We start from the raw sequence: 23,459 nt of genomic DNA on the forward strand, positions 1-23,459 counted from the left end.
TATATATATATATATATATATATATATATATATATATATATATATATATATATATATATACACACACACACACACATTATGCGTGTGTCGAGTTTATTCAACATAAAGGGGAAAACTGGGCAATAACACGGGGAAATGACAAAACAGGCAATTGCTGCTCGACTTTATTGAAATCAGTTCCTTATTACAAACTTGCCAGCGTCTAAGGTACAGTAACATAAGAGGCATCCTGAAATCTCAATCAGCACCTTAGAGCCCAATTCTGTGATGATATTGGTCGTTGTAGTTAGTGTGGTACTGGCAGGCCGTTCCATTTGGTTCTCTTTAAAGGAGGGGTAGAATCACCCCAGGCCGAGAGCGGCTTCCCAGATGTTGCCCAGCCTGAACTTCTTAGTATATATTCTTTTCATAGCTTCAGATCCTTTTCTGATTTCGTTTTATTGCATTATGGTCACCTTCCTTATCTATTATATTTGTTTTTTGTTTACTGGGGATGTTCAAAACAACCAAACAATTTAAAAACAATATATTACAACTTAACAATTCAGACCAAACTCATTGGAAATAGAATTATTGTGTGAGGGCTACTATGATGTACACTCCCCACGGCCACCACAACGGCATCACAGAGTAATTCAAGGTACAGTCACTCAACGGAGATGGTATGTTACAATTTAAATTTCCTCAGGCGTGTCAGGTGGTAAAACCCGCACTACATCCGCCTACATAATGTAACAAGACTCAGTTGCATCTGATTCTGATCATAACTCGTTATTACATTACTGAAAAAATAAAATATACTCTATATTAAACGTTCACTTGCTAACAGCACGATAGGGCTCTTCACTCGAAAAAAAAATCAACTTTCTGGCCCCAGCATTAAATACATAACAATGTTAAGTGCTACATGTTTCAGCTGCAAAGTATGCTTATCTGTATACTACAAGACTGACTAAAACGGTATATATATATATATATATATATATATATATATATATATATATATATATATATATGCTCAACCCTACGTCTCACCTGTCTTATTATCAAACCCTTCAAGAGCAAACGTAACAAATATACAAACCACACATTGCACTTGCACAACCACCACAAACACCCTACACTTAAACAGCGAAAGAAAAATATCCCCAAATTCCACCATGTCAAGTTCAGAACCCAATTCTTTGCTCCAGTACATGGCCCTTCCTGCCCCTACATCGTAACCAACTAACCCCCCCCCCAAAAAAAAAAAATACATAAATAAAATAAGAAATAAATAAATGCATAAATAATACAAATATCACCCCAATCTATTTGCAACCTGTGCTTGGTTCCCAACCCCTAATCAATGCGGATGGTCATATCGATACGTTTTTCTTGCTTAATATGTTACCCAAAGTATGAAAACATAAGCCAGTATATTTAACGAAGAAAACGTATGGTCTGAATCAAGTCACAAGAAAGATGACTCTCATGGCTGCAATGATATGGTACACAGAGTATAGATAAATAAGCACTACTTGGACATTGCTGCGAAATTTGGCGTGTAGCGACCAAGAAACAAATGTGGGCATATAGAATTAACTTGCTCGATAAGTAGACTGACTGTAATACCTCACATTAACTAAAAAGGTGGTTACTTCATTGGAATGAGCCTATGCCGTTTGGTGGGCTCATGTTGGTTGCTGGCTCTTTAGCATACCTATCTCTTTTGATTATGCCTGCAGCCCCCCAAACCCCTGCCTAATCGGCCACGGCCTCAATAAACCCAACATAAATACATTCACACAGACTCGACAAGCACTAGACAACCTCAACTCAGATTCTATCAGACACACACACACCTTCAACTATATTCCCCAGATATGTACGAATTACCTTTTCATGTCGGCATTCTGGATACTACAGATCCTCTCAAACATCACAAACAATGATCCAACATAACACGAAACCTCTCGCACTTGAGACACAGCTTCAACACATCATACCTGACATGACAGCTAGAGACTGAGTGTGAACGAATGTTGCCTTTGCTGTCTTTTCTTAGCGTTACTTCGGGCGCATGCGGAAGGAGGGGGTTGTCATTTCATGTGTGGCGGAGTGGCGACGAGAATGAATAAAGGCAGCAAGTATGAATATGTACATGTGTATATATCTGTGTATACGTTGAAATGTATAAGTATGTATATGTGCGTGTGTGGACTTGTATATGTATATATGCGTATGTGGGTGGGTTGGGCCATTCTTTCGTCTGTTTCCTTGCGCTATCTCGCTAACGCGGGAGACAGCGACAAAGTATAATTAAATACAAATGATTTTTGTTGTATACATATTCGCCATCTCCCGCGCTAGCGAGGTAACGCTAAGGACAGAGGACTAAGCCTTAGAGGGAATATCCTCTTTGGCCCCCTACCCTGTTCTTTGTTTTGGAAAATTAAAAAAAACTGTGTTGGATTTCCAGCCCTCGCGCTCCCTCCACTTTTAGTCGCCTTTTACGGCACGCAAGGAATACGTGGGAAATATTCTTTCTCCCCTATACCCATGGATGATATATATATATATATATATATATATATATATATATATATATATATATACTCTGAGGAGTCCCTCTGTGCTTATGAGGCTCCTGCAGCACCCAAAGAAGCTGGCCACATCCACTAGTCGGTACAAAGGTCCTAAAGTGGTGTAAGGTTTGTAGTGATGGGTGATATACAGAGCGTAAGCTGTAGAGTGACTCATGTTTGTCTGGATTTCCTATGTATGCATATCTGGGTGGTGGAAGTTAAAGACTAAGTTAGGAGGTTGGTTGTTTAGTGAGACGAGATGGAGGGAGTATTTTCAAGGAGTGCTAAGTGTATCTCGTGATAGGGTGTTTGGGTCGGGAGGTATGTAATGGGAGTAATTAAGACTGGTTTGATGAAACGAGACGGAAGAAAAGGGGAAAAAATAGGGGGGGGGGTAATGTATGGTAAGAGTGTATGTGTGTGGTGTTAGAATTACCTTTAACAACCGCTGTTAAAGATTTTTCGGTTGGTGGACGTAACTTACGATGACAGCCTTAATGGCCCTGGCAGCTGATAGGTGTAAAGCCCAAACAGCAGACCTACCGTGGTAAAAGCCTTGCATAAGATGAAATTGGCAAGGCGGCTGTGGTATTGTAGTTCAATTTCTCAAGAAAGGGGGTCTGTAGTACTGACTGGATGGTTAGGATTTTCATTGCATGTATGGATTATGGTGAGATGTCTGAGGACTGACGGTATGCATTAACAGTGCTAGTGCATAAAGGGATATATATATATATATATATATATATATATATATATATATATATATATATATATATATATATATATATATATACATATATACATACAGTCTTATAAGTGAACTTCTTACTGTGGTGAGGTTATCCGGTCCCTGCTACTGAATTTAGTGTAACCCTGCAGCTGGATGGGCCTCAGAAAAATTGGGTCTTAGGTAAAATGAGACTTTCTGAAAGGAGTAACGGGGTTATAGATGCTGTTTCTTGCGGGGCGTGGTAACCCAGGAACAGATGAAAGCAAGCAAGTATGAATATTTACGTGTATGTATGTATATGTCTGCAGATGTGTATGCATATATGCGTGAGCATTTATGTGTGTGTGTATATATATATATATATATATATATATATATATATATATATATATATATATATATATGTGTGTGTGTGTGTGTGCTGAGAGGTGCAACTGGAGGGATGTCTGATTATTATCTTGTGGAGGCTAAGGTGAAGATTTGTATGGGTTTTCAGAAAAGAAGAGTGAATGTTGGGGTGAAGAGGGTGGTGAGAGTAAGTGAGCTTGGGAAGGAGACTTGTGTGGGGAAGTACCAGGAGAGACTGAGTACAGAATGGAAAAAGGTGAGAACAATGGAAGTAAGGGGAGTGGGGGAGGAATGGGATGTATTTAGGGAATCAGTGATGGATTGCGCAAAAGATGCTTGTGGCATGAGAAGAGTGGGAGGTGGGTTGATTAGAAAGGGTAGTGAGTGGTGGGATGAAGAAGTAAGAGTATTAGTGAAAGAGAAGAGAGAGGCATTTGGACGATTTTTGCAGGGAAAAAATGCAATTGAGTGGGAGATGTATAAAAGAAAGAGACAGGAGGTCAAGAGAAAGGTGCAAGAGGTGAAAAAAAGGGCAAATGAGAGTTGGGGTGAGAGAGTATCATTAAATTTTAGGGAGAATAAAAAGATGCTCTGGAAGGAGGTAAATAAAGTGCGTGGGACAAGGGAGCAAATGGGAACTTCAGTGAAAGGAGCAAGTGGGGAGGTGATAACAAGTAGTGGTGATGTGAGAAGGAGATGGAGTGAGTATTTTGAAGGTTTGTTGAATGTGTTTGATGATAGAGTGGCAGATATAGGGTGTTTTGGTCGAGGTGGTGTGCAAAGTGAGGGGGTTAGGGAAGATGATTTGGTAAACAGAGAAGAGGTAGTAAAAGCTTTGCGGAAGATGAAAGCCGGCAAGGCAGCAGGTTTGGATGGTATTGCAGTGGAATTTATTAAAAAAGGGGGTGACTGTATTGTTGACTGGTTGGTAAGGTTATTTAATGTATGTATGACTCATGGTGAGGTGCCTGAGGATTGGCGGAATGCGTGCATAGTGCCATTGTACAAAGGCAAAGGGGATAAGAGTGAGAGCTCAAATTACAGAGGTGTAAGTTTGTTGAGTATTCCTGGTAAATTATATGGGAGGGTATTGATTGGGAGGGTGAGGGCATGTACAGAGCATCAGATTGGGGAGGAGCGGTGTGGTTTCAGAAGTGGTGGAGGATGTGTGGATCAGGTGTTTGCTTTGAGGAATGTGTGTGAGAAATACTTAGAAAAGCAAATGGATTTGTATGTAGCATTTATGGATCTGGAGAAGGCATATGATAGAGTTGATGGGGATGCTCTGTGGAAGGTGTTAAGAATATATGGTGTGGGAGGCGGGTTGTTAGAAGCAGTGAAAGGTTTTTATCGGGGATGTGGGGCATGTGTACGTGTAGGAAGAGAGGAGAGTGATTGGTTCTCAGTGAATGTGGGTTTGCGGCAGGGGTGTGTGATGTCTCCATGGTTGTTTGGTTTGTTTATGGATGGGGTTGTTAGGGAGGTGAATGCAAGAGTTTTGGAAAGAGGGGCAAGTGTGAGGTCTGTTGGGGATGGGAGAGCTTGGGAAGTGAGTCAGTTGTTGTTCACTGATGATGCAGCGCTGGTGGCTGATTCGTGTGAGAAACTGCAGAAGCTGGTGACTGAGTTTGGTAAAGTGTGTGAAAGAAGAAAGTTAAGAGTAAATGTGAATAAGAGCAAGGTTATTAGGTACAGTAGGGTTGAGGGTCAAGTCAATTGGGAGGTAAGTTTGAATGGAGAAAAACTGGAGGAAGTGAAGTGTTTTAGATATCTGGGAGTGGATCTGGCAGCGGATGGAACCATGGAAGCGGAAGTGGATCACAGGGTGGGGGAGGGGGCGAAAATTCTGGGAGCCTTGAAGAATGTGTGGAAGTCGAGAACATTATCTCGGAAAGCAAAAATGGGTATGTTTGAAGGAATAGTGGTTCCAACAATGTTGTATGGTTGCGAGGCGTGGGCTATGGATAGAGTTGTGCGCAGGAGGATGGATGTGCTGGAAATGAGATGTTTGAGGACAATGTGTGGTGTGAGGTGGTTTGATCGAGTAAGTAACGCAAGGGTAAGAGAGATGTGTGGAAATAAAAAGAGCGTGGTTGAGAGAGCAGAAGAGGGTGTTTTGAAATGGTTTGGGCACATGGAGAGAATGAGTGAGGAAAGATTGACCAAGAGGATATATGTGTCGGAGGTGGAGGGAACGAGGAGAAGAGGGAGACCAAATTGGAGGTGGAAAGATGGAGTGAAAAAGATTTTGTGTGATCGGGGCCTGAATATGCAGGAGGGTGAAAGGAGGGCAAGGAATAGAGAATTGGAGCGATGTGGTATACCGGGGTTGACGTGCTGTCAGTGGATTGAATCAAGGCATGTGAAGCGTCTGGGGTAAACCATGGAAGGCTGTGTAGGTATGTATATTTGCGTGTGTGGACGTATGTATATACATGTGTATGGGGGTGGGTCCTCTGTTCTTAACGCTACCTCGCTAATGCGGGAAATGGCGAATAGTTTGAAAAAAAAAAGAAAAAAAAAAAAAAAAATATATATATATATATATATATATATATATATATATATATATATATATATATATATATATATATATATATATATGTGTGTGTGTGTGTGTGTGTGTGTGTGTGTATAAGTAGATGGGAAATTTTTCATCTGTTTTCTGGCGCTTCCTGACGCGGGAAACGGCGATTATATTTAATAAAATGGCCAAACCCACCCACATTCACATGTATATACGTAAACGCCCACACACGCACATATACATACCTATACTCTTCAAAGTATACATACACAGATATATACATATATACACAAGTAAATATTCATACATGTTGCCTTCATCCATTCTCACCACCACCCCGCCATACATGAAATGGCGCCCCCCTCCCCCCCGCGTGCGCGCGAGGTAGCACTTGGAAAAGGCAACAAAGGCCACATTCTCTCTCTCTCTCTCTCTCTCTCTCTCTCTCTCTCTCTCTCTAACAAATGCAAATATGTACAGTATTAAGATATACACTTTCCAATTATGATATCTGTTGAGAATGCTGAGGGTTTCAGTGTAGTGTTATAACACATATACTTCCTCTTGTTTTGTATCCACTGCTGAGTCAGGCAAGTTGATAAAGAAAAACAGATACTCATGAACTTAACACATTCCTGGTTCTGATCAGAGTACAACTTCAATTAGCATTATAATTTTCAGGAAATAATGTAAAGGTACATTTTCTGAATTAATATGTTAAAGGAACAGGACAAAATCTGCAGTGTCAGATACAAATAAAATTTTGATAACATATAAACACAAGATAAAGACTGAAATTTATAATAATTTGAAAGCAAGGAAGTAATGTCTAAGAATATTGTCTTCACTGACAGTGACTTCCATTACTTTAACATTCAATAAGGTGATTTGATGTCTATGGCTGGAAGCTGACAAGTGAATGGCAACGGTTCCCTGACATGCTTCTCCTTTTATTAGGTACATACTGTAATTTGATTTTAGTCTGAATCATCCATAAGGATGCAGGAATAACAAAATCACCTTAAATATTGTCAGTGAAATGCAAAAAATTAAGTGAAGGCAACTTATACATGGAATATTTAGATTCTGGAGAACTAAAATGTGCGCTGACACGATACCTGACTGTGAGTGCAAGTGTTTATTGACCTTCCATTTTCCTGGTGTGCCAATTTTTGAAAATGGGTTGCACTGTATGGCTTCAACATATTTAAGCCCTTTGATTAGTCAATCCTCTATCATACCAGAAAAATTGATTTGTCAATACCCAGCCTTCAAATCTGTTCATTAATGTGAGTCTACTGTATTCTTGCCTACTTGGCTAGATGACAGCTATTAAATAACTGTTGCTAGCTAAATGTGGTGACAACAGTAGCCAAAAACCTAGAGCACCATACAGTACAGCACAGGACATATTTAATATACTATCTTCTTACTGTAAAAAAAAAATTCATGATGCTGGTTCCTTTACTTAGCAATCCAATGGATGTGATCAAAACAGCACCAATGCACCATCCATAAGTGGTTATGTTCACATCAGTACGACAACTAACTAAATGAACAAAGCTGTGTTTGTAAAGTTTACTGGAAATCCTGATGTTTTCCTTTTTTTACATAAGAATCTGAATATACACATATTTGCTAGATTAAATAATGTGCATCTTCCTGAAAGCAAAGACTGTTTCACTGCAGATGGACCCACTAAAACACAGCCAAGCTTCTGCCAGCCTAACTATAATTCTCTCAAGCACTTGGTGGTGTTCATGTAGGATTAGACAACAGTTACAGCTGTTTGTTTCCTGGAGAAGAACATCCTAACACCTCTTTGTAGCACAAGGCAGGCAGGTAATTGTCCATATAAGTAACAATTTTGCAACAGCTGGGTTAAAAGATACAGCTTTCATATAACAGCAAGTAATGGAAGTTCTTTCTGAGATAATCAAAACAGGTTAAACTGTAAGACATTATATACATGATAGCATGAAGATATGCAAGAAAAGTCAACCCTTATGTTATCTTACTTAGTTTTGATCAGCTGGAAGTGCAAGAATAGTGTAATTAGTAAATATTCCAGCTTAATTAATCAAATTTTAAGGTTTCTAGGCTGGAATAAGATAACCTGAACATGTAAACTGGCATGTTAACATGTCTCTTGGTATGAGGAATTGAGAGAGTGAATATTCTCTCTGACTTTTTGATTTTCAGATGGCATTACTGTACTTAGGTTGAAGCTTGTAATACCAAACTCACTTTCTGAGTGAAGCTTTTGTGGTGAGTTTTGACAAAAATTACATTTGAATTGAAATTTCACTAATATTCACTAAAAATGCTGATCAAAGTAATGATAAATATATGTTCTTTACATCCCAAAGCAATAGCTAACCAGCTATTTGCCTGTGCTATGCAAAAGCTCTATGTGTATCTTGTGGCTATCACAAATATTCCTTAGCTAGTCTATTAACCAGTTATCTAAAACTCTGTCATAATTGGTGGATTATACCTTTGTATGAGTGAATATGGTTGCCATTAGGATAAAAGATTCATTATGTTCAGTTGCTGCAATAATTTGAAATAGATATCCAACTATAAAATGAATCTTATTTCTGACATTAAGCAAGCTGTAACCAACTCACTTTACCCATCTTCTACGAAAAAAATCTAATGATTGACAAACTTCAACAACAAATATTCGTTAGTATCCTCTGAGGTACAATACCAATCCTAATATACAAAACTAAAATACAGTCCTGCACAGGAAGTACATACATACGTCCCTCCTATATTCAACAAAGTGTAATCATCAACAGTTCTTTTCAAAGTCCTGGCAGAAATTCTAAGATTGTTTGTAAGAGTACAAAATGCAGCACTCTACCAAAAAAGCTGCAGTAATCATTACCAAAGTAGAGGACGTATTTCTAAACATTATATTCAGAGAATCAGCATCTGATAAAGGTATGGGAAAATAAAATTTCCTTAAGAACAATATCGTAAAACTCATCTATTCAATATGTTACAACCCCTCAAAGATGCTTACCCTGTTCATAATTACTGCAGCTTATATACAAAAGTCTGCCATGAAGCAGTGGTGTCAGTCAAACATCAGAAGCGTGAGATGTGTTGCAGCCAAACAAAAGATGATTATATTAAGTGATACAAGAGTCTTGACATCTCATTGCCATGATGCTGATGAAATACTTTAATGAAAACGACATTGAAAATATGATGTCATTATGTTTTACAGTAAGTCTCTCTCCAGTCCTAAGTATAATAATACTGTATTGAAATAACAGATAAGTTAATTCATAAAAAAAGATTGATGGATGGGACTCTCATGCCCACCCTATGAGGGGGGGCATGTTATTACTACAAAACAGCATTAGGTTATGTGTGTGTGTGTGTGTGTGTTTGTATAGCCTCTCAAGTTCTCAAATCAAAATTCAGAAAATTGCAATTATTGTGTAACTTCAATTGTATTGAAATACTTAAAATTTTTTTACGGTAATGTGAAATAGTGAATAGTAAAACAAACTTGTGGTAACATGTTGGGTGTGGAGATGAATTAGCAAACAGAAAAATTCTGAATTGTGCTATGCATTCATCATCTCATGCAGTACACCATGTGGTGACAAAATACTAAGGTAAAATGTTGAGAACATCACCTCCACAGCTAGCTGCATCAAAACTCAAGAGAATTAGCTGCTGCTTGTGCTTCACTACGTCCTCATATCTCATTTAATGTGCATTTCACTTGTGTTTGTCCTGTGACATTTTGTGTCTATGAATCCTCAACAGCCCTGAGACCCTTCTGGTGAGCAGGCAACCAGCAAGAAGCCTGTAGTGAAGCACTGCAGCAAGTAAAAGAATTTTACTGTCACAGAAAAGTTAAAAGTGTTGGAATGCCTTGATTATGGAGGAATTTGGCATCAGTTCTAGCAATGTTTATCAAATAATGAAAGCCAGAGACAAGCTAGAAGCCTAATGAAGGAAGCAAATGAGCCCAGTTGCAGGTAAGAAGATGAAGTGGGATAATGATATAAATTATGATCATAGGAAAAATCCTAAAACCTGAAATATATTCATGATGTTTGGTAACTCAGAAATTTCAGTAATTCAACTAAGGTACAGCCCTCAAGGATAGTGAATAAGTGACATTTTCTTGACTGTGTGTGCGCATGTGTGTATAAAACTCACCTTACCTTTTTGCCCCAAAAGTCCCTTCTATCCTAATTAGGCTCCTGCAGCATTCAGGAAGCTGGGCATACCCACCATTCAGGGCCATATGTCATAAAGTATTGTTATGTGTGTGCACCTGTGTAGAAAATACAAGGCAATTGAGTAGCAAGTGCTTGGTATCTCCTTTATAGTAACAGACCAGCTTTAGAGCTTATCAAGGACCTTTTGTAAAGATATGTAATCCTCATACTTTTTCTGTCACCCATGACCTTTCCATCATCCACAAACGCATTCAAGTAGGAGTCCATAACTTCTGGCATGTCATTTACATAGAACAAGAGTAATGATCCCAGAACAGAAGCCTGTGCATTCCGATTGTGGCCTCCACCTATTTGGACAAGGCTTCCTTGACATGTCCTTTGTCCCCTTCTACTTAAATAATCATCTATCCATTGGACTTTCTCCCTAGTGATTCGGTTTCTTACTTATCCTACCACATGGAAGTGTTAAATGCTTTCTGGCAGTCCAGATATGAACAGTCCATCTAGCCTTCTCTTTTGTCTACATTAGTTTACTTTTTCACAGAAATCTGAGGTTTGTTACACACGACCTCCTTTCCCTGAGTCCATGCTGTCCCTCAATTAATTTCTCCCCTATAGACTATAAAGTCATTAATTTGCTTTCTAATTGCGTTTTCCAGAACTTTGTTTTGTATTGTTAAAATTCTTTCAAGGAATAAATATAAACACCACAGTGTATTTCCTTCCAACAGTTACCCTTCCCATTCTGTATTGTCTGAATGGGCCATCTAATATTGTTTCCTGATACTTATGGCTATATCTGATTAGAAGACCCAAACCTCCTCCATCTATGTTTGTGTGGAACAACCTAACTGTACTGTAACGGAAGGGAGTTTCATATTCTTTGGGCCCCATCTCCTGAACACTACTAATATACAACCTCTTGAATATATGTATGTTGTCTGCAATAACCATGTTCTCAGTCAATATCTTCCATTCATGCACCACTCTTATGCTATAAAAGTATTTCTTTGCATCCTTATTCACAAATTTCTTACCTAATTTCATGTTATGTCCTCTGGTTGCTCTCCCTCTACATCTTTTAAAGAATTCACTGTCCTCTTTTTTCAATCTATTTCAAAAACTTAAAGATTATGATTAGGCCATCCCTTAGCCATCTTTCTCCAAAGGTGGGTAAATTTACTGCATCCAGCCTTTCCTTGTAGCTTAACTCTTTTAATTATGGTGCCAGAATAAATTCTGGTGCATACATGTGTGAGTGTGTGTGTGTGTGTGTGTGTGTGTGTGTGTGTGTGTGTGTGTGTGTGTGTGTGAGTGCAATGCAGTTTTCAGGTAGTACAGAATCAAGTTTTGAAATTTTGCAATGCCTGAGGTACACAGATGAAAACTGTTTCCTGTGGGGCAGGGAATGGATGAAGGCAAGCAAGTATGATTATGTACATGTGTATATATGTATATGTGTGTGTATGGGCATTTGTGTACATTTGTGTGTATATGAGTGGATCGGCCATTCTTCGTCTGTTTCCTGGTGCTAACTCACTGAAGCAGGAAACAGCAATTATATATAATAATAATAATAATAATAATAATAATAATAATAATAATATATATATATATATATATATACACACAGTACATATGAATTTTTCAGGAGAGAGACATTTTGTATTAACAATGTTTGTCTGACTTTTTCCAGTGACAACAGTCATTAAACAAATAGTTGACAACATCAATGCATTCACAACTCCTGGTCTACCAGTATTTGGAAAAACAAACAAACAAACAAAGAAACTTTCATACATTTTCTAAACTCTCACATTAGTCAAGCAGTCTATTTTAAGACCTCTCTTACATAGTACTATCAGCATTTACAATCATGAGAACTAGACCCATCATTTTGAAGTCTTTCTGATATGAAACAATCTGTAATTCTTACATGATGTCTCAAGTGCATTCAAGCAGTCCCTGTAACAGGAATAAAGATATATTTACTTATCAAATATCTTACAAAATAAAGACAGTTCTCTAATAATTGATATTTCACAATATAATCTTTCATTTCTATTAGGACACTTTGCACACTTTTAAGACCTCTTCTCATCTCAAAAGTTTAACATCAATACTATAACGTGTTAATTTTGCGTGAATTATCTAATTACTAGAATCTTTAAGGTGAAGATCCTCTTCTGCAAATTTGAGTACCGTGAATGTGGCTATTACCTAAAACATCATTTATTGAATATAACTTCTATGGTGTGTTTGCACATCACGTGGGTATCTGTAATACTGTCAATCAACTGAATGTGTTGGCTAAAAAAAAACTGCATTAAATTTCTTGTTTTCCCAAATCTTACCATGCCAGAAGTTAGTTGTGCAGTCAGTTGCAATAAAGGGAAGGAGAAGATAAAGGTTCTGCCTTTCTACCAAATTCTAAAGGAAAAGACCAAAAGAAAAGTATATATCAGCTATTAACAACATGCAATATAACAATCTCATCCATTGAGGACATACAGGTTATCTGCCACAGAAGCAGATTTTTGTTGTCCAACACCAGCAAAAACATTCATCACCATCTGTAGTTTACTTTCACTGGTCCAGTACAAAAGAAAGTAACTCCATGGAGTGCTTTGCAAAACCTGCCTATAGTTGATGTGCATAGTTCAGATATCCTTTCAGAAACTTTTCTCTGTATAGGATAAAAACATTTTTAGTTATCTACTAAAACAACATATCAATATAAAGAATTATCAAGATGGCAATAACTAAGTCTGGCTTATGGTCAAGAGACTCCTAGCTATAAAAAATTTAAGGAGTTTTAAATTTCTTCGGTTCCCACTGAAGGTACATAATTATCATATTTTTCTATATCTTAAAAATCTCTATCATTTATTGCTTACTGTCAATGAAAAGTATGAGATTTGTGAAGAAAGTCTTAATATAGTTTTTACTGGTAACTACAACCTGAGTGGCAATACGGAATTTAGATTACTGTAGGTCACATGTCTGCAAGCTCTGTAAGACAGTTAACTTGTATGGAGAACTGTTGCAAGAACTGCAAGACAACTGCACAATTACACTATAAAAAGGAACAGGAGAATATGGTATATTTTGATGGTTCCTAGTATAACTGTGTACTCAAGTTTTCTTTAACAACAGAATCATAAAGATGTTGCTATTACAATTTACAAATTCTGGTGTAATAATTGGAAATATATAATAATTGGGTTCACAAGCATTTCACATCAAATATTACAATTCTTCTCCATCATTATAAGCCTGCTAAGATCACACTCCTATCATCTTTGATGACATTAATTTCTTTAGACCAATTAGGCTTTAATGGTTATGGCACTGTAATGACATCCACCCCAGGAAAAGTGTGTGTACTTTTGGTAATAATAAAAAAACATGCAATATTCCCTCGCAGTTCAGGTAATTTGAATTCATTATACTTTCATTATACTTCTACAGGCTTTAGTACAGGTAGCAAGTAAATTCTATCACTTTACTAAGAAAAAATCCAAATTTCTCTCTTTTAGGTAATGAACAACAAAAGCATAAATACATGTTAGCATTTTTAAGACATGCATGTTTTTCCTTTAAATAGCCCAATGACAACTGAAATAATTCTTATAGGGAATCAAACATAAAAAGCATATGAACACAGTTCTTTACCTCAGTGTACATCACATGGCATTTTAGCTACTGCATCTCATGTATGCTTCAAAATGCATTTTTATATATATTTCTGTTTATATCAGATCAACCAGTCTTTTGGACAAATTTTGATAACAGGATACTCAAAGTGAAGTCCAAGTATGATGTGTAATTGGGAATGAATTATAAAAATCAGAGGATTATGCTGTTCATCAATAATATATATTGTTCATGATTCATTTGGAGGAATCCAAGGAATCAAAAAAACTACACTTCCTCCAAGTTCTTCCCATTCAAGCTCACACACCAACCTCTCTTTTTGAAAACTGCTAAATAAAATAATTGTGCTTTTATTCACATTTACTCTCAACTTTCTCTGTCACACACTCACCCAGACTCAGAAACTGGCTTCTCAGTTTCTCACTTGAGTCTACCATCAGTACTGTATCATCAGCAAAAAACAACTGGTTTACCTCCCAGGGACCCCAATCACAACTGTATATCTGTTCCTCTCTCCAAGACCCTTGCATTCATCTCCCTTACCAACTTGAACATAAACAGGTTAACAGCTGTGGCAACACAGACACATACTCCTACCACAAACCTACCTTCACCTGGAACCACTCTATCCTCTCCACACTTTTCACACACGCCTTCTATACAGGAGGGTGAAAGGCATGCAAGGAATAGAGTGAATTGAAATGATGTGGTACACCAGGGTTGACGTGCTGTCAATGGATTGAACCAGGGCATGTGAAGCGTCTGGGGTAAACCATGGAAAGTTTTGTGGGGCCTGGATGTGATAAGGGAGCTGTGGTTTCAGTGCATTATACATGACAGCTAGAGATTAAGTGTGAACGAATGTAGACTTTGCTGTCTTTTCCTAGCGCTACCTCACGCACGTGTGGGGGAGGGGGGTGTCATTTCATATGTGCTAGGATGGTGATAGGAATGAATAAAGGTGGCAAGTATGAATTATGTATATGTGGATATAGGTATATGTCTGTGTTTGTGTATATATATGTATATGTTGAAATGTATCGGTGTGCGTGTGTGGACGTGTATGTAAATACATGAGTATGTGGGTGGGTTGGGCCATTCTTTCATCTGCTTCCTTGTGCTACCTCGCTAACGTGGGAGACAGCGACAAAGTTATAATAAATAAATGAATATATATTATCTATTCATTTATTACCTCTATACATGTGTATGTGGGCGGGTTGGGCCATTCTTTCATTTGTTTCCTTGCGCTACCTCGCTAACGCGGGAGACAGCGATAAAGCAAAATATAAATAAATAATTTATTATACTTTGTCGCTGTCTCCCGCGTCAGCGAGGTAGTGCAAGGAAACAGACGAAAGAATGTCCCATCCACTCATATACTCCTTTCGAGTGCAAAGTTCTCCTATGAGACTGTACTTCTCATGACGGTCTTTACTACTAACCTTTTTTTTTTTTTTTTTTTTTTTATACTTTGTCGCTGTCTCCCGCGTCTGCGAGGTAGCGCAAGGAAACAGATGAAAGAAATGGCCCAACCCCCCCCCCATACACATGTACATACACATGTCCACACACGTGTATACATACCTACACAGCTTTCCATGGTCCACCCCAGACGCCTCACATGCCTTGATTCACTCCACTGACAGCACGTCAACCCCTGTATACCACATCGCTCCAATTCACTCTATTCCTTGCCCTCCTTACACCCTCCTGCATGTTCAGGCCCCGATCACACAAAATCTTTTTCACTCCATCTTTCCACCTCCAATTTGGTCTCCCTCTTCTCCTCGTTCCCTCCACCTCCGACACATATATCCTCTTGGTCAATCTTTCCTCACTCATTCTCTCCATGTGCCCAAACCATTTCAAAACACCCTCTTCTGCTCTCTCAACCACGCTCTTTTTATTTCCACACATCTCTCTTACCCTTACGTTACTTACTCGATCAAACCACCTCACACCACACATTGTCCTCAAACATCTCATTTCCAGCACATCCATCCTCCTGCGCACAACTCTATCCATAGCCCACGCCTATATTTAACCTATATTTATGAATATACCAGGAATGATTAGCACCACATATAGTTTTATCATGTTAGAAAATGATTACTAGGCTTTTTCTTACTAAAATGATCATCAAAGATTGCTCAGGGTACTCTTAGTTCATAATAAGACCATTTGCTAATGCTGGTGTTTCTTTATAGCAAATGAGGAAACTTTGTATGATGTGTTAGCAGACCCCCTTTGCATACTGAAAAGGATATGATAAGACATCCTTTTGTTCCTCAGAGAAACAAGATAGAAAGTGGTATTATAGCCTTTAATCTTTGCAAGTATTAGGCTAATATTACCGATCATACTACCTTCTGAAGGAGCTAATGACCAGATTCAGTAGTTCTAATGATCAGTAATGGCAACTGAGGCAACTCTGCAAATTAAGACAAAGTGAAACATTCTATAGAATTCATAAAGTGCATGCATATTTTTCTTTCAATAAATGAGTATAAATATAAGAACATTTCTAATTATCTTTAGGAATGGGAGAATATCACTCTATAAGGATTATACAAAATGTTCTAGAAACAGCATATGTTTTTTTCTTTGAGAAAAATTGAAAATAAATAGGTAAATTTCTTCTATCAACCACTGAATAACTCCAAAAGGGTATCACACAGAATAATCCCAATACCTTTTGTTGCCAAGATCCCTTGGCCATGACTGTCACCTAACCCATGATAACTTTAATCTGAAAAACAGTGGAAGGCATTACAATGTATATAGCTGATACAAAAGGGGGAGGGTGACTTTTATCATGAAGCATTGTCTTGTGGAAGTTCTTTGTGGTATATTTTCATTAAAAATTCTTGGCAATATCTGCAACTCTCTCATAAACATATACTTTTCACCTTGTCCTTTGATTTGATCTTTGGTCTCCATATCTTTTCCTTTCTTTTTGTCACTCTTCCCTACTTGCTTACCAACTGTAACCCACAAGTCCTTTCATAATATAGAGCAAAGCAGCTCATGTAAAATCTTCCCCTTCTAGCCCATATTTTTATTAATACACAGTTTCCTTTAGAGCTTCTTGTTCTCTTCATATTTGCTCATCTCCTCACTTTCAATTCTTCAGTTACAAAGTTAACCATCCAAGTAGATCATTAAAGTCGTTTTCTGATACATTCTTACTGCACTGTTTAACATCCTTGTATCATTTTTATTCATATGAAGAGACCATTCTATACTATCAGCTGTCATGAATATCAGTTGGTACAGCATATGTACACACTTTCTCTTGTCAAAAATTCTGCAACTGTTTGGTGTGCTCTTTCCACTCAAATTTCCCATCCATTATCTCTTGGTGGTACTCATAGATATCAAAAATCATATTACTTCTCAATTTTGTTCATATAGACGTATTCAACTGTAAGACTTTCCTCATGAATGCTGCAATCTTATAAGTGGCTTCACACTTATATCTTTTTAGTTTCTGTGACAAATACTGAATAAGTTAAACTACTGTCAACAATATTCATAACTTTCTTTCCCTATACAACTTTTGGCTAATCCCTCTACCTACTCTTTTTCTCATAACATAATACAACCCTGACTATACCTTACCTTACCTTTCTATTATAGGATCTCCTTCTAAAGGGCCCATACAGCATTCCAGAAGTTAGGCACATCCACCTGGTCAAGAAGTGCAGCAATGTTGGAGCAAGAGTTAAGAATGAGTTGGAGGAAGGTTATATGTGCATGTTGAGTCATTACACTAAATTTTGTCAGTGTTGTAGTTGTTGGAGGAAGAAGGATCTGCAAGTACAGGTTGCTTAAGTCTGAGGCAGGTTGTTTTCATTTCTGCTTTCAGGTTGGTGGTTGGTTATGTAAAAGTTTGGGTGAGAGATGTCACGTGCTGTTACAAAGAAATGGGTCCCAAGCATGCTGAGATGGGAGTGTATCAGAAGTACATTCGATTTATTATGTAGGTGCTAAATGTCTGTGGTTGCAAAACATTTGGCAATTGTTCTGAATGCTTCTTTTTAAGTAGTTTGTAATTCTATAAATTCACTTTTAAAAGGGTGGATGACCAGAGTGTTAGAGAGTAGTTCACAATGGAGTGGATGAATTTTTGTAGATACAGAATTATTTTTCTTGTCCAAAGCTGGTACCATCAAGTGTTTTGAGGGCAAAATTATGTTTAATGCTGTGGTATTGATGTTTGTTGTGTAGAGAGTGAATATCATGTGTGTCATATGTAAGACCTTGTGTGGTTGGAGTTTTACCAAGTGGGAATAATTGATCATTCAGGTTATGGAAGAGTACAATTTTGATTGAGTCAGTCAGGGGTTAAGAGGGTGATGGATATCTATGGGTATGAAAGCGGTCATTCTGTTTTGAGAGAGCCAATATTCTAACCATACTGCAGTGTTGCACATTGTTGCTCTATAGTCAGGGCGCTATACTGTAAATGTGAGGTTAACTTCATATGAATGATTTTCACAATGTGGCTTATAGGGAGTGAAGGAAGTGTCATGTATGAAGAGATTGATGAGGTTCAGAGAAAGAATTGTTCCTTGAAGGACTCCACTGCAAAGCCCAGGATTTTGAAAAGGAAGCATTTGTGAAGCTGGCTAACCATTTTCATGTATATATACCTGTAAATGCTATGAGTAAATGTGAGTAAGAGAAAGGTTATTAGGTTAGGCAGGGTTGAGGGACAAGTTAGTAGGGTTGTAAGTTTGAATGGAGAAAAATTGGAGTAAGTGAGGTGTTTTAGATATCTAGGAGTGGACTTGGCATCAAATGAACCATGGAAGCAGAAGTGAGTCATAGGATGAGGGAGGGGGGAAAGGTTGAGGGAGTGATGAAGAATGTGTGGAAAGAGAGAACTTTATCTTGGAGAGCAAAAATGGGTATAATGAAGGAATAGCAGTTCCAACAACATTAAATGGTTGTGAGGCATGGGTTTTATACAGGGTTCTACAGAGGAGAGTGTATGTTTTGGAAATGAAATGTTTGAGGACAATATGAGGTGTGAGGTGGTTTAATCAAATAAGTGATGAAGGGGTAAGGGAGATGTGTGGTAATAAAGTGTGGTTGTGAGAGCAGAAGAAGGTGTGTTAGAATGGTTTGGACATATGGAATGAACGAGTGAGGAAAAGTTGACAAAGAGGATATATGTTTCAGAGGTGGAGGGAACAAGGGGAAGTGGGAGATCAAACTGGAGATGGAAGGATGGTGTGAAAAAGATTGAATAAATGTGGCCTGAACATACAGGAGGGTGAGGTGTGCAAGGAATAGAATTGAAAACGATGTAGTATAATGGGGTCGATGTGCTGTCAGTGAACTGAACCAGGGCATATATATATATATATATATATATATATATATATATATATATATATATATATATATATATATATATATGGGAACTTCGGTGAAGGGCGCAAGTGGGGAGGTGATAACAAGTAGTGGTGATGTGAGAAGGAGATGGAGTGAGTATTTTGAAGGTTTGTTGAATGTGTTTGATGATAGAGTGGCAGATATAGGGTGTTTTGGTCGAGGTGGTGTGCAAAGTGAGAGGGTTAGGGAAAATGATTTGGTAAACAGAGAAGAGGTAGTGAAAGCTTTGCGGAAGATGAAAGCCGGCAAGGCAGCAGGTTTGGATGGTATTGCAGTGGAATTTATTAAAAAAGGGGGTGACTGTATTGTTGACTGGTTGGTAAGGTTATTTAATGTATGTATGACTCATGGTGAGGTGCCTGAGGATTGGCGGAATGCGTGCATAGTGCCATTGTACAAAGGCAAAGGGGATAAGAGTGAGTGCTCAAATTACAGAGGTATAAGTTTGTTGAGTATTCCTGGTAAATTATATGGGAGAGTATTGATTGAGAGGGTGAAGGCATGTACAGAGCATCAGATTGGGGAAGAGCAGTGTGGTTTCAGAAGTGGTAGAGGATGTGTGGATCAGGTGTTTGCTTTGAAGAATGTATGTGAGAAATACTTAGAAAAGCAAATGGATTTGTATGTAGCATTTATGGATCTGGAGAAGGCATACGATAGAGTTGATAGAGATGCTCTGTGGAAGGTATTAAGAATATATGGTGTGGGAGGAAAGTTGTTAGAAGCAGTGAAAAGTTTTTTATCGAGGATATATATATATATATATATATATATATATATATATATATATATATATATATATATATCACATTCATTATACTTTGTCGCTGTCTCCCGCATTAGTGAGGTAGTGCAAGGAAACAGGCGAAAGAATGGCCCAACCCACCCACATACACATGTATATACATAAACGCCCACAGACGCATATATACATACCTATCAATTTCAACGTATACATACATATACATACACAGACATATACATATATACACATGTACATATTCATACATGCTGTCTCCATCCATTCCTGCCACCACACATGAAACAGCACCCCTCCCCCCGAGTGCATGCAAGGTAGTGCTAGGAAAAGACAACAAAGGCCACATCTGTTCACACTGTCTCTAGCTGTCATGTGTAATGCATTGAAACCACATCTCCCTTTCCACATCCAGGCCCCACAAAACTTTCCATGGTTTACCCAAGATGCTTCACATGCCCTGGTTCAATCCATTGACAGCATGTCAACCCTGGTATACCACACCGTTCCAATTCACTCTATTCCTGGCACGCCTTTCACCCTCCTGTATGTTCAGGCCCCGATTGCTCAAAATCTTTTTCACTCCATCTTTCCACCTCCAATTTGGTCTCCCACTGTTCCCTCCACCTCTCACAGATATATCCTCTGTCAATCTTTCCTCACTCATTCTTTCTATGTGACCAAACCGTTTCAATACACCCTCTTCTGCTCTCTCTACCACACTCTTTTTATTACCACACATCTCTCTTACCCTTTAATTACTTACTCGATCAAACCACCTCACACCACATATTGTCCTCAAACATCTCATTTCCAACACATCCATACTTGATCTCAGTTTCCCACATTAGCAAAGAAGCGCCAGGAACAGACAAAGAAAGGCCACATCTGCTCACATTCATTTCCTAACTGTTATGTGTAAGGCACTGAAACCACAGCTTCCTAGCAAAATCCAGGCCCCACAGACCTTTCCATGGGTTACCCTGGCACTTCACGTGGCTTGATTCAGTTCACTGATAGCACAATGACCCCAGTATACCAGATCATTCTAATCCACGCTGTCCTATGCACGTCTTTCATCCTTCTGCATGTTCAAGCTCAAATTGCTCAAAACTTTTTCAATCCATCCTTCCATTGCCAATCTGGTTTTTCCCATTTTCCTTGTTCCCTACACTTCTGACATAAATCCTTTTTGTCAACCTTTCCTCTCATTCTGTCCATATTTTCATACCATTTCAGCAAACCCTTCTCTGCTCACACAATCACAATCTTATTGTTTCCACACACCTCTCTTACCCTTTCATCATATATTCAATCTATATTCAGTCTAACTACTTCTCTTGCCTCAGTGAAGCGGCATCAGTAACACTCGAAAAATGACCTCATTTGCCTAGATTCACTTTCAACTATTCTTTATTGTGTGCTGAAACCAGGCTCTACCATCCACAACCAAGCCCCACAGTCTATTCCATGACTTACAAAAGCAAATATAACAAATAACCTAAATAAAACTGTGAACATTATAATGTTTGAAACAAACCTCCAAATACTCTATAGTTTTCTGTTAGTGGTGATCTCACCATTAACAAGCATCAAGAAAATGAGTGAATATTCCTAACTGAAATTTCAAACACATGATATACTGATATGCTTAACTTATACACATGGAATTTACTTAAGTGAATAAGTGTTAAGCATAACAATTACAGTCATTCATGTTATCATCTATTGTTCACAAGCAATTAAATCAGGAAGACCAGCTTTTAAATATGAAGCTTATCTTTTCACAACAAAAATCATCTCCTGATTCATAACATTTAAACTTCTTAAAGTATTCTGTATCTCATAAATCTCCTCTTAAATCAACTCTGATTTACCAGAAATTATAAGAACAAAGTTGCAGGTACAAACAGTTTTTGTTTCATAATGCTAATGCCCTTTTCACTCTGTCATAATTCATTGAATGAAACCTATTCATAACCCTTAGTTTGAAGTTGCTGAAAGCTATGATTAAATGGTAGGAATGAGTGGAAAAGAAAAATGCATTAAGTAGCTCACTAATAGTACATATATTCTGTTGTCTATCAAAATTCTGAAAAAGGATGGTTTTTTAAGATAAGAACTTAAAAGATCATCAAGTCTCATGTATTTTCATTATTTCAAGAAAATGAATTACAGATGATCATAGAATTAATTCCATTCATTCCTTAGGTAAATTATTAATAACAGGTTTCTGTGTATCCTTAACTTCAAATTCTCTTCTTCACTACTGAGTTTCTGTGTTGGTTATGCTTTATTAACCCTTTTGCTGTAATACCAAGGAATATCCTGAGATACCAACTTGCTGTCAGCTGCAATGATGTGATATCCCAACAGTTTCCAAAAAACAAAGTGAAGAAGTTCGTTGACCCTCCTTTAATCAGGAAATGGCACCAGGTAGTGGTTTCCATAAACTTCACACATAATTAATAACTTATTCAGCAGACAGCCATCACCCACTTAAGTGATTCATTAAATATTTTTCCATTTTTACTTTGTTTTCAACATTATTAAGGTACTGCATGGACATTATGTTAAGATGTTTTGGGTAAGTGTGTGTTATGTATCAAGATGTATAAACAATGATAATGTGAAATGTCTTTAATGTGTATTTGTGAGAGCAACACAGGGCTGCTCAGCGTTCCTTTGAATCCAGCGTTTCAATTCTTTTGCATCCTTATGACTTCATGTTATGTAACAAAATGCATATAATCATAATATTTTTTTTTCATGAGATCATGCTGTAAAGTGTCCCTTTAAATGTGACTATTTATTATCTCATACCATTTACAATGCCTTTATCATTTTCAGTGTAAAAAACACGAGGTCTGTTGTTCTTGAGGAATATCATGTCATCCTTCAGGTATCACCCATAAATACTTATCATAATTTTTCTTTCCTACTTTATCCCCCTGACCATGAGATTTTTTTAAGAAGTACGTGGAATATTTATGGGTTTGCCTTCATGAAAAAAATCGTAAAAACATGATCAATCACCATATTGCTGGAAAACTGGTTATTTTCAGGGAATGCAGCTGGAAATTCAACAAATAGATAAGTGAGAACAAGTTAGATGTTTGTGATAACAATTGGGATAAATACTGTGTGATTACCTAGCTGTGATTATCCATTAATACAAATGGGGATAGAGTTTTATATTTGTGTGACCCTAACTTGTGTGTGTGTGTAATTAGCAATTTGTACTGGTTGGGGA

At 37.7% G+C, this 23,459-nt stretch overlaps 1 long non-coding RNA gene across 1 annotated transcript; it reads right to left on the reverse strand.

Moving 5' to 3' along the window:
• Positions 1–511: 511 nt before the first annotated feature.
• On the reverse strand, positions 512–19,735 carry LOC139757239 (uncharacterized). The gene is made up of 2 exons (XR_011714552.1): positions 16,092–19,735; positions 512–15,488 (listed from the first exon to the last, which is right to left on the reverse strand). It is a non-coding gene; the product is annotated as an uncharacterized lncRNA (long non-coding RNA).
• Positions 19,736–23,459: the final 3,724 nt, after the last annotated feature.

This window comes from Panulirus ornatus, chromosome 25 (genome assembly GCF_036320965.1).
Source record: "Panulirus ornatus isolate Po-2019 chromosome 25, ASM3632096v1, whole genome shotgun sequence".
Classification (NCBI taxonomy): domain Eukaryota; kingdom Metazoa; phylum Arthropoda; class Malacostraca; order Decapoda; family Palinuridae; genus Panulirus; species Panulirus ornatus.